The sequence below is a fragment of the Cryptomeria japonica genome, chromosome 10 (genome assembly GCF_030272615.1).
Source record: "Cryptomeria japonica chromosome 10, Sugi_1.0, whole genome shotgun sequence".
NCBI lineage: Eukaryota > Viridiplantae > Streptophyta > Pinopsida > Cupressales > Cupressaceae > Cryptomeria > Cryptomeria japonica.
Genome location: NC_081414.1, coordinates 25,781,875 through 25,795,412, shown reverse-complemented (window position 1 = coordinate 25,795,412; position 13,538 = coordinate 25,781,875).

Genomic DNA, 13,538 nt, shown 5'->3' with positions numbered 1-13,538 from the left:
GGGTACATGGGGATGTATCCTCACTCACAAACTCCGCATCCCTATCCCCAACTGCAACTCAAGAGGGCACCCCTTGGCCATCCCCTGTCCTCAGAATCAGGAGCACATCTCAGGAACGTTAGCTGATTACGTTGGGTCTACCCTTTACAATAACATAAACAAAGAACAGACATTTCAGCTTCTTGCATCCAACAAAATGAATCCTTTTGAGACAGTTCACAAGCTGCCCAAACAATGGTAAATGTCCAAGTTTACAAGCTTCCTGAATGAACTTGATGTCCTTTTCAAGTTTTTACAACTTAAGTTTCCAATTGAATTTTTTCCAAGCAGGTTAGATGGGCAAGAATTGACACATGAAGCTCAGGGCATTGATTTTCTTAATTCATGTGAATATTGATCCTTTGTCTGTATGTGAATTTCTGCGTTCTACTGTTTGTTAGAAGACAATTTTCGCTAAATGGTTTGCTTATAGACGCCAAACTAGAGACCAAATCATCTCCCACAAAAAAAAAAAGGCTTGCTTCAGGTGTGTTAATATTAATCAACCAACAATATCTAACCAATCAATACTAATACATATTCAAAGTATATACTTGATATCTAACTTGATGCATTATGATATTTGTTGGTGCTCTTAATTTGGTAAAAAGAAGTGTATATATAATGCATTCATTTGTCGTTATAAAAAATTGGCCACCTCCACTGCTGTCCTTGAAATGTGTCCCACAGCCCCCTACTGTCCAAAATTTTTCTGCATGGCAATCTCCAAAAAGTGGTTTCTTGCATTGCCATCTCCGAAAAATGGTCTTGTCCACTGTCCCCGAGATGTCTCATCGTCCCTTGCTGTCCCCATTGCGAGAATGTTGTGGAATATAAATGTTCTAATATTTATGTCTATTATTTACATTCAAAGGGCAAACTCAGCCAAAAAAATATCCATCTTCTCATGAAACACAGACTACTTTTGTTCAATCTGCTGCCTCAAATAACTTTTCAAATGTTAAAAGCAATTATAATCATCCAATAATGTTCCCGCTAGAAGAATGTTACTCTAACGACTTGTATGAAGTTGGGAAAACAACTCTTCAAAACACCTTATACATTATGCATCCATTTGTTGATGCTCCTAGTGCACAACCTTCTCTCTTTTCTTCTCCTCTTATTACGTTTTGTTCTTTAGAGATTCCTTCTAATATTTATAACGGACCTCACTATAATGGATATTCTATGAAGTAATGGATTGTCTTCATTCCTATTGCAAGGAGAGCTCTAAAGTTGCTTGAGGAAGATGAAAAGTTATCCTCCATGGTTGTCCTTAGAGTTTTTATCTTTTTATGCATTCAAATCAAATTGGTACCATTCATTCCCTTGGTCTTTCTTAGTTTAAGTTCTCGTATGGAAATATAATTGCTTTGGTGGATAGGTAGTTGGCAATATTAAGTTGTTTAGACCTTAATATATTTTGTTTAATATTCTTTCATTGAAGCATTAAGTTGTTGAAGTGTCTTGAGTACATTAATGTTTACGTTGGTTCATGAAATTTACTCCATGTGCACATGTGTTGTTGGTTGTTCCAACAGATTACCTAATTTCTTCTAGAGATTTGCCAACATCTCATGCTTAAAGGCTCTAGGGCAGTGGCCAACAAATAGGAACAATATGAAAAATTGTTTTCCTTTTCATTTTAGGCTTTGCAAGACCTAGGAGGGTGATCCTTAACAATACTTGAGAACATATTAAACTTTAACTAATATGGTATTGCTCACAACAGATAGCTCTCATATTGTAGACCTAGACTAGGCAGTTAATTCAACAATTGTGGCTCAATCCTTGGATTTATTCATTTGCTTGTCTTGAGAGCATATGATCCTATTTGCTACAAAATAAAAACAGAAAATAAATAAACTTTTTTGATTTTCAAATGGTGATTCTATTTTGGTTCAGAGCCAAAACATCTAAGCAGTGCCTATTTAGGGCTATAGAGTCAATTCTTGAGAGCATACAATATGCAAATGACAAATGATTATTATCATAGAGTTCCCAATATTACTAACTTCTAATAATACCCTTAACACATGATTTTTTTTACAGTTCTACATGTGAGATCATGTTTTACTCAAATCAGTTATAATCTTTTGCTTGAAAAGATGAAGAAAGAAAAACATACACTATGAAAATGCACAGAGATGAAACCAACAACACTTATTTATTAATTCCAAAAGGGTTGAGTACAATGAAAATGGAGACATTTGAGATAAACACTCCAATATTGTATATTCATTCTGATAAATACTAGCATACGATACAACATATAACAGTAAAAAAATTATCTATATAGCACCTAAGAAAAGACCTGTACAAGAATGTACTTGACTATATAAGACTCAAACTTTGAACAACCCTTTCAAAATGGCTCGAAATTCCCTTTTATAAGGTCAAGGAAGCAACAAGCTTAAGGCCATGTACAATTCATTTGCTATTACAGTAAGTAACCGCCTAAAGTTACAACAACACAAATACATTTAAAAGAGTGCATAAGAGACAAAAAGTATCCTTGTTTGCTATTGGTGGTAGTTGGGAAGTTATTTCTATTGATGATTTACCTGCTGTGTCTGCATGTTGATCCAAAACTGATTTGATTTTTTTCGATGAAGCAATAGCTTATTAATTCTGTCTAATTATGTGGCATATGAAGCTCTTCTGATGTAAATCGAATCTTTTGTATTAACTTCTTTGTAAAAATCAAAACGGGGTAGCTATAAAGATGATGATTGAAATGCAAATCAAATCTTTCTTAACTGCAACCCTAGGATGTGCCTAGAGAAGTTAATATTCTAATAAAAAATACAAAAAATTGATTATGACAAAAACTTAATCAAGTGGCTTGCAATAATTCTTCTGCCATTGGATGAAGATGACCTCATGTGGCCACTTGAATGCTAGAATTTGTTGAGCGTTGGCCAAATGTTTCTGCCACTTGCTATCTAGTGTTGCTTTAGTCTCCATAATGAATTTATCAAATCCATACTCCAAAATAATGACCCTATACAAGGTGGTATTAAACATTTGAAGATTAACTTTATTCCCTAAATCAGCAAATTAAACAATAATAGATAGGTCCTAATAAATCAAATTCTGATCTCCACTCATTATAATCCTTTATTTGTTGATTAGCATCAAGGATGTCTGGGACAATCCAGTGATGCAAAGTATGAAAAAAGTCAATTTTTGACTTATGTGTTGCTCAACCATCTGCAAATATCCAAACTCATTAACAATCAGTTTGGTCATCTTCTCCGTTGGCCTCAGGGCCTGTTGAGCATCTGGCTCATACTGAGTGATTTGACATAATGTAGACAATGTGGCCCTCTTATGTGACCGTCTATCAAAAATGGGTTTCAATAATGAAAAATTTTCCTTGCACTATTGCAAGACTAAACACAATGCTTTATATCTACTATGGATGTCCTCCAAGTTACTAATTATCTTCTTTACTCTATATTGGAGAACATCTTCTAAGGCATCCAAAGTTTTTACCTTACTCTCCCCTCTTGCTTCCTGCACTTCCTCTTCTAGGCCCTCAATTCTGCTTGCAACCTGTTCTTTGTATTGTTGAATGTCTACAGATGGAGGGGCAGGAGATGATGGTTTGTACACTACCATAGTTGAAGGGGTTGTTCCTACTGGTGAACTTTGCTTTAGCTTGGCATTTTCTTGATACAAGTCATTATAAGCAACTTGGAGGTTAACTATATAATTTGTCATTCTCTTGCAAGTTTTTAGTTGGAGTCTGACTAAACATAACAATATAAATTGCTAGTATCGCTACCTCTACAGAAAAGGTGTTTGATAGTCTTTTAACCATTAAACTTCTCCTCATTTGCTGTGTTATTTCTGCAACTTTTGGTTTTTGAGTCGATGGGGCAATGGCCCACAAGGTCTTTGTTTTAGGATCAAATCCTGACCCCTATTCCTTTGTTTGCCTCCATCATTTGCAAAGACTCGATCCTTTTGATTCCTAACTGCATCAAGGGCTGGTGCACAAGTGATATCCCATTCAGAGGGGAGGAGAATACCACTTTCCTCTACCATATTTTTACCTTCTTCAGGAGTGACGTTTATGCTATCAAAGTCTACCTCCTTCATGGTAGAGGCAACTATCCCATAATGTTTTGAGGGATCAACCCCTATCTTATTTATCCTCCATCATTGGGGCTTTACCATACAAATTTTTAAAATTTTTGATAATCAAATTGATCCTCTCCATAGGATCAATGATCTTAGAGTGATCGGGGTAGCCAGGATTATTCTTTTTCTTTCATCTTTTCCCTTTCTGGATTATTTCCCATTTTCTCCTCTGATACACTTCTTCCAAATTCTGACAAGTTCTTAATACATTTTCTGTGTAATGCATTTGGTGCTTGTACGATCCTCTTTTAATTTGTGTTCTAAACTGGTGTATAAATCCTTCAAGATCAAAATTTCTTGTTACCTAAGTCTGCAGGTTATATCCTTTTAGGATTGAGTAGATAGTCTCCAATTCTTTCCTACTTGAGGTGAAATCAACAAAAACCACACTGTATGGCAAGAGTGTGCCTTTCTTTTGCCCTTCTAAATGCTCTCTCAACCTCATTTATCTACCACATGTACTCCAAAAATGACATTCTATTAGGCACAAAATTAGGCAAGATGTTGGGTGGAACATGGCACCCTTTCAATCTAAAAACAATGTGGTTTGTGTGCAGGTACCAATCACCCCAGTTGTGATTGATCTTTAAATTTGGCTTTCTCTAGAGCCTTTGGCCTTAACATCATAACAATCTGAGGAGGCAATTTGTACATATCTTCCCCAAGGAAGCCCATGATTTTAATAGCAAAACAATTATGGAATACAACAAAATTAGCATTGTTGCAATGCTTATCCAAAACATATGTCCATCATTGGATATACATTCTTTTAGTGTTTTCATTTGTTGTGGTCACCTATAGAGCCTTGTCCTAGCTACCTTCATACAATAAATAGTAGCAAAGTAGGGAATAAAATTTGAAATTAATTGTTCTTTCATTTGCCTTTATCTTCATCAGGCCTCCACTTATCTCATGAGAGAGATAAGTGGAAAAATCAAATTCCATATTCACCATAAGGTTTTGGATATTTCATAGCTGTAAACATAAGCTCAATTGGAATTCTTTGTTCACTATCCTTCCCCAGAAATTGGTAGAGATCATAATAGGTCTGGATAAAATAGCTCTCAAACATAGTGATTAGGAAAGTCTCCCTCTCATTTGATATCGCATTTTTGGAAATCCTAGCACACAGAAGAAAAATTTCCTTGTCACTCTAGAATGCGCAGGCTCTTCAATCAAATGCACAAGTGACGAACAAACCTTAGGAATTCGTATTCATTTGCGATTTGGGTGGACACATCAGTCATTTCTACCATTAATTCTCACTCGCATGAGCTTTAGCTCTACGAATAGTCATTTTTCAACTTTGAATTTGCACCATCAATTATCTTCATCAGACGACCAAGACTTGATTGACCATTATTGACCATATTTGAACTTAGTTGAGCGAGTCGGATAGTTTGTGGGGGCACAGGGAATGACCAACTTAAGTGATTTAAATTTGTATGTGCCCAATTTTACGACTTAGGCTATCAATCGATAGGGATAGGGAAATATGAAAACATTCTTGCCGGTAAATGGATAAAGCATTATATGCTAAAGGGTCGGTCAAAACGTGATAGTAAAAGGCTCAAGTCATAATTTAAAGGATTGGGAACTGGCTAATAACAATCAACAACAAAATATAAGGCCTGAATAGACTTTTAAAGGATTGGGAACTGGCTAATAACAATCAACAACAAAATATAAGGCCTGAATAGACTTGAAGACAAAAAGGGTTTAGGGAAGAAATTTATACTAGTAAACATAAAATTGCAAGAAATTTTCAAGGCATCAACATGTGTGAAGGATGAAAATGTGAATCCAAATAAAATGAAAACAATGCAATTCAAGATCTAAATCCACATTCTTAATTCAATAAATCCTAAAAATTATGCATAAAATCAAATGATAAACAATAATACCATAAAAAAACCTTAGATTGCTCCATTGTTCCATTGATTTTACTTGAATGCTTGATATGTCCCATTACTCTCCAAATTTTAGCATAACTTTGATATCAACATAACAAAATGATGGTTTGATGCTCGATAAGTATGTTTACTTGTATGGATGGATAACTTGATAATGATAGTGCTTGCTAGAAGTTTTGATAATAATGTCACCTAGTGGAAATTAATGAGTGAAGGATTTTATTTTTATGCTCCACCTAATAATTGATTAATGGTGGAGATTAATTAGAAAGATCAATGGATGGAAAAAATGAGAGGGTAGGACCTATAATTAACACATGGATTGATGAGATGAAAGAATTAAGAGATATCAAATGCATAGCAAGAATAAATACAATATTAATTTGATTTATTTTTTGTGAGAAATTAAATAAATTGTTTGAAATTTTTTTAATTTAGAAGAAGTGTTAGCTAATTAAATAAATTTTGAAAATTATGTAACTATAGAAGACAAAAAGCAATTTAATTAATCTTGGAGGGAAAATGATGAATTAATAAAATAATTAATATAAAGGATAATTAAATAAAAAAATTACTTAATTATTATAGATAAGAGAGTAAATATTAGTTCAATAAAATAACAAAAAAATATTTAACTAACATGGATAAAAGATTTGGTGAGATCATGATAAAATGACAAAATGAAAATGCATTAGGCAATTTTAGATGTCTACATGTTGCTCGTCTTTGAGACAATACTTTTAATAGCACTGTTTCAAATGAAAATGATATTAGTGGCATGCCCCAATGATAGGATAGAGGTGGGATGGATGCTCCTCAATTGATTGACTAGAAAAATAAATTTCAAGTCAATCTTGCGATAGAAAGGATAGGCTAGGTTCAAGGATAGGATATGGGATAGAAATAATGTAGAATGAAGTCGGTAGAGTGAAATTGAGATCATTGATCAAATATCATTTGAAGCATATAAATGGGTAATGGAGTGAACAAAAAATGTGTGGAATGGATGGGATATGAAAGGATAAGAAAATGGAAGGATATGCAAATGGAAGAATTCTTGTGTTTTTGTTATGATTTTTATCACCATTGAGCGTATTATTAGGGAAAACAAATATATACACACCAAGGTATAGATAACTAGGGCGAATTGGTATCCCTTTGCATGGACTCTGACTCTACAAACAACATTAAAAAAGAAATGAGCATACCTCATTCCTCACTCTTCACTACAATATCAAGGTCCAAGTTGCCTTGGGCTTCCTTGAAATGGGACAAAAAGAAGAGATCCAAAGATACATTTAGTAGACACAAAGGATCAAATCTCAAGATCAAAAATCAAAGATTAAGATGAAATGATAAATGTAGAAGATCAAAAGATAAATTAACAAGAAGAAGACCAAATGACAAACCAGTCAATAACCAACATATCTCTTACAAAAAATATAAGCTCAATGTAGATAGATAGAGCCTAATATAGGAAATATACATTTGTCAAGGCGTGATAACTAGATAGGGCATAATATAGAATAGATACATCCGTAAAGGTGCAGATAACTAGATAACAATAGATACTAGACAGATTAGGCAAAAAGACATGCGGGAAGCTAACTTAGATTAACATTAGTCTCTTTCTCATGATTTCTGTGAAGGATCAATGTTCTTGTCTCATGAAATGCATAGTTTGAGTTTGTTTGAGTGTCAAGTTTAGGTTTGGGATATTGCTTTTCTCAAGATAGCGATATAGATCCAACCAAAAAACTAGGTAAAAAAAGGTGCCCTTAGCTAGTCATGAGGTATGGCGGGATGAGATAGATCAAGAAGCTATATTGTGGTGCGATTGAATCTTGTCTCACACTTGTGGATTCATTTGATCTTATTTTAAGACTAGGTCACCCAATTCGAACTTACGAGTTTTGATCTTCTTGTTATAACTATGACAATGACAGTTTTGGTAAGTTTGAAAATGATAGCTAGATAAGAAAGCTAGGAGATAAATCAAGATTAAAAGTGCATTCATATAGAATGGTAGAATAATTGGCATTTACATTGCTACACTTGTTAGAGGTATCTTCTTTTTCCATTTTTAGGGAGTGGATCCTTGAATATCTTGAGATTGTTGTTTGACGTGGAAGGATTATCTTCAATGGTAACATCACCAGTGTCTATGAGGTCTTGGATAGGATGTTTCAATTTGACACAATCTAAAGTTTTATGCCATTTGATTCTATGATAGTGACAAAGCTCATTATCTGTGTACCGTGAGGGCTTCACTTGACTTTCAATATTCCTAACTTTAGGTAATATGATCATCTTAGCTTGAACTAGTTTTTACATGGCAATTTCAATAGGTTCCCTTAAGAGACTGAATTTTCTTCTTGGAGCATTGTTTTGCTCAAGGGGATTGTTTTGTCTAGAAAGACTGACACCTTGAGTGTTTTGTTGTGTGTTTGTTGAAGTTTGTATATTTTGAATAGCCTTTGAGTCTACAACACCATCATTGAAAATATTCTTGAGATGATGATCACAGTAAAGGATGTATATCAAATTCTGAAACTTCTAGTGTGAGGTGAGACTATGAGGTTAGTATGACCACACACACTGACCATCATTGATGAGGACTAGATGTATCGCGTAGGGTGAGACATATCAGGAGACATGAGGATTCACATATATCAACGTTGATGTTGCAAAGTACCGTGTACATTCTTGTCCTACAACAGATATCATCACTATAATTACTCTTGTTATAACATGTGATGGATGAGGCACATGCCTACTTGGAGGCCTTGTACACACTATTTGAGGGATGGAGGAGAGTAGGACATATTTGCACGGGAACAAATTATGTTAGTGTATCTCTATTACAATCTTAGACGGTACGTCTAATACAAGGCACACAACTTGATGACTTGCATACTGCTCCAAGTATAGGCATTCAGGCATATTATAGGCACAAGATCAATGGGCTACCCAATTTAGGTTGATTGAGTGAGACCATGAGACCATGCCTATCCATTGAGGAGACCATAGAAAAGAGGTGATTTTTTGCATCGGAGAGTTGTATTTGACAGATTAGAGCCTATAGACATCCTATGGAGGCCATATATGACTAGATCATGGGTAGACGTCACAAATAGGTGGAAATGATGCAACGATATCAACTTTTCATTGGTTTCAATGAGTACATCATTATGCCATTCTTCTATGACTGAGTGACACTATAGTTTGGTCAAATACAATGTGCTCCTTGACCAATATCAATGTATATGCAATCAAATCATAACACAGTAAGACCTAGAGACGACCCCCAAATAACTACACTAGCTATTGCCCTGAGTGATCTAGATGATGAGGAGTGAGACACTTTTCTAGTCTTTAATGAGGATGATGTAGGACTATCACAAGGATATACTAGATAGTGGAGCGTTGCTTGTCCTTCCTTTGTGTTTCCCTTTGATCATCCCATTGGTGATCCTAGGCCATGTTCTTATCGAAGACACAATTCAAAGGAGGATGAGGATGGAGATGATGATGATGAGGATCAAGATTAGGAACCACCAATTGTAGAGGATAAGGAATGATATTAGAGGATTGCAATGAGGGATGATGATAAACCACCAGAGGGACCTATATCTCGCACATGTGTATCATAATCATGACCCTCTTCAACTAAGGCAATGCTCCATTATGAGCATTGGGAGTCAAGAAAAGATAAATCTACTATGCCCCCAACTATAGTAAAGGCTATGGTGTTAGAGACTCCTATCACTTTAGTCAATCCAGATAGGTGAGACGAAGATCTAGGTGATATATTATATATATGCATTGATTTATATGTGTTTCAATTTTGATATACATGATAAGATGCTTGATTTCATACTTGTTTACTTTCTTTTAGTTGGCACATGAGGATGGCAAGAATTTGTGGTTCATGTCAAACTAGATATGGTAGCTTCTATAGACACTTAACAACCAGTGTGGGACAATTGTAGGCCACTACATAGTGTGGGAGACATGAGGACATTTTTTATCCTATGGTGCATTTGGGAGCAAGTTGTGAAGAGAGGATGGAAGACTTATCTCACATGGATTTGAACTACAAGTTGAGGTAAGAGAGATCATTCGAAACATGAGATCACAAAGGTCATGGCAGAGCTAGTTAAGCTCAAAGACCCTGTCCATAGATTAGAGACACAATCACTCTAAGAGTTACTCATGTTCTGCAAAATCGCGTAGACACATGCATCTATCCCACAAAAATCACCACCAAGAATTGAAGGTTTAACTAGCCATTGTATGTAGGGTGATTAGACATATTGTTATTATTGTATACTACATTTTGTTCCAATGACAATTTTGTTGTATATCTTATATAGAAAGCTATTGCATATATATATGATATTATTTGTGTTTTGTGAGATGCTTTACATAATTGTCACATGTGATTTAATGCAAATTAATGTATTATATTTCTTTGATTAAATGAAACATTAATATGAGTAAAACATAATGAGGAACACATGTCTAATTTAATACAATTGTGATTGATTAGATGACCTAATGAGATCGCTTAATAAATGCTATAATAGTTAAAATGATACATGTGGAATGTGGTCTAATTTTACAACTTATCATAAGTGCTTAATAAAGTGGAACAATTGATGATTTTATTTACACATGTTAAGTTAAATGTTGGTGTGATCTACCTGACATTTATCTAGCTAAATACTAACATGGTACATGAAATATTGAATTATACACTGACTTAACGAACATAATTTTTTTGTTTATGAAAATGAAACTACAAAATGAATCCAAGACAACCTAAAGTTTGTCATGAAAGAAGCAATCCAAACTAAATAGAAATAAAATATAACTATCGAACATAACATGCTTTAAATATGCAAACGATATCATACCATCCAGTAAAGGTAGATAAAAGGAGATTAAGCGTAATATCTACACAAGTGCTCAATATTAATGGGTTCTTTGAGCGATTTACCATCCATTCCTACTAGTACATAGGCACCTAATATATAGACATTAGTGATGATCTATGGTCCTAACTAGTTTAGGCTGAACTTCCCTTTTTCACCTAGAGGAATGTTCATGTTGTGTTGATTCTCATAGAACATTGAGTCACCAATCGTAAAGGAACACTGAATAACTCATTCATTATAGCTTTGTTGTATAGTCTTTTGATAATCTTGAAGATGTTAGAGAGCATTTATACGTTGTTCATCAATAATTTCAAGTCGTTGAAGATGTTGTTCTCTATAAGATATGTAATCAAGGATGCCCTTAAGAGAAACTTGCAATGAAGGAATTTCTAACTCTAAAAAACATAATTGCATCAACACCATGTAAACAAGGTTATAAGGGGTAGTATTTGGAATTGTACAAATACTTGTTCAATAGGCCCATAACACAGAACAATTGAGCATCCCAATCCTTACCATGTTTATTAATATTTTTTCAAAGGATTTGCTCTATTATTTTGTTAGAAGCTTCAACTTGAACTTTTGATTTAGGGTAATATGGTGTAGAGAAGCGATGTTAAATGTAAATTCCTCATGGAAATTCTTCACATCTTTGATCTTAAATGATGTACCATTATCATAAATCAAAGTGGAAGGTAAAACCAAATGAGAAACAATTTTTTCAAGGAGAAATTGACAAATTATTTCAACAATCATAGATTGAAGTGGAATGGTTTTGACCCATTTCATAAAGTAATATGTAGTTGTGATGATAAATGTATGTCCTTGAGAAGAAAGAGGAGATATTTTACCAATAAGATCCAAACCCCATATGAAAAATGGCCAAGGAGCTACTTGGGCTTGAAGTTCCCCGGTAGGAGCATGGATCAAATTGTTATGTTGTTGACATTAAGGGCACTTTTTGACAAAGGAAAAGGAATATTTTTCCATAAATTGTCAATAGTAACCCATACAAAGTAATTTTGAATCAAATATTTACCACCAAAATGCTCCCCACAAGTACTTGAATGGGCTTCCTCAAGGGCAATAGGGATCTTTGATTGATTGATATATTAGAAGAGAAGACCATTATATCCTCCTCAATAAATAATGTTAGGTAAAAGGATGTAACATGTATGATCTCGAACATTCTTAATTGTAGGATCTAGAAACATACCATCACACAACTATCAAATTATATGGGAGTAGCACTCATCAAATTAGTGTTATAACAATAAGAAATCTCGATAGAGCTATTAGAAATAGCAAGTGAGGTAAGATTATGGATGATAAATTGGTAATCCATGAATAGATCATCAAGGGATATGAGGGGAGAAGCACTTTCCATTGCATCCACATGTCAATTGTCTTTTTGTGGGATTGTGTCAATGGTGTAAGAAGATTTTTTTTTAACAATGCTAAGGATAAGTCACTACATTGAGAGAGTTTACTTTGTTTTTCTTGATAAGCTCTCGTTACTTGTCTTATGATGAACTGTGAATAACCAAAGATACGCAAGCGTTGACTTTCAAAAGATAAGGTCACATGCAAATCAACTATAAGGGCTTCATACTCAGCGATGTTGTTGGTACAAAAGAAATTAAGAAGATAAGATAAAGGAATTGGATTTCTTGAAGGAGGTACTAATATGATACCAACACTGAAGCTAGTTCAACATCTAGAATCATTGGAGAAAAAATCCCATGTCTTATCTTCATCCAAAGGGAGGACAATACCATCAAGGAATGTATCTTAATTAGGAAGATTAAATGGTGAAGGAGCATCAACTAAGTGGTTTCTCATGGCTTGGCCTGTAATTGATTTTTGTGAAACAAACTTAAGGTCGAGTTTTGTTAACAATGTAACCCATATAGCTAGACATCCTCACAAATCTATTTTAGAGAAAAGATGCTTCAATGGATCAAATTTTATGATGACATGCATTTCAACATCAAGAAGATAATGTCTCAACTTTTGTGTAGTGCAAGACATTGTTTCTCAATTGCAATATATAGGACCTCATAATTGAGTAAAGTGTATCTTACATAACACACAACACATTCTTTACCATTTTCGTTATGTTGTGTTAATAAAGTTGCAAGAGAATTAGATGAAGTAGTGTAGAGAAGCAAAGGGTGATCAAATATTGTTGGTTGTAAGCTAGGAGGATTATCTGAGTAACATTTTAAATCATAGAAGTCTTCTTGACAATCCACATTCCTTTTTAAGAAAGTGGGTGGAAGGAAAGGTTTAATATGCAAGTTGTGAAAGAAATTGATGGATGGCCTAAATTTTTCCTTTCAAGCTATGAAGTTGAGAAATGTTTCTAGGGGGTGGCATGTTAACTATAGCATCAATTTTCTTTGTATCTACTTCAATGCCACAATGTGAAACAATTAATCCTAATAGTTTTCCACTATCAGTTCACTAAAGACACATTTTTGAGGGTTCGAGTGTT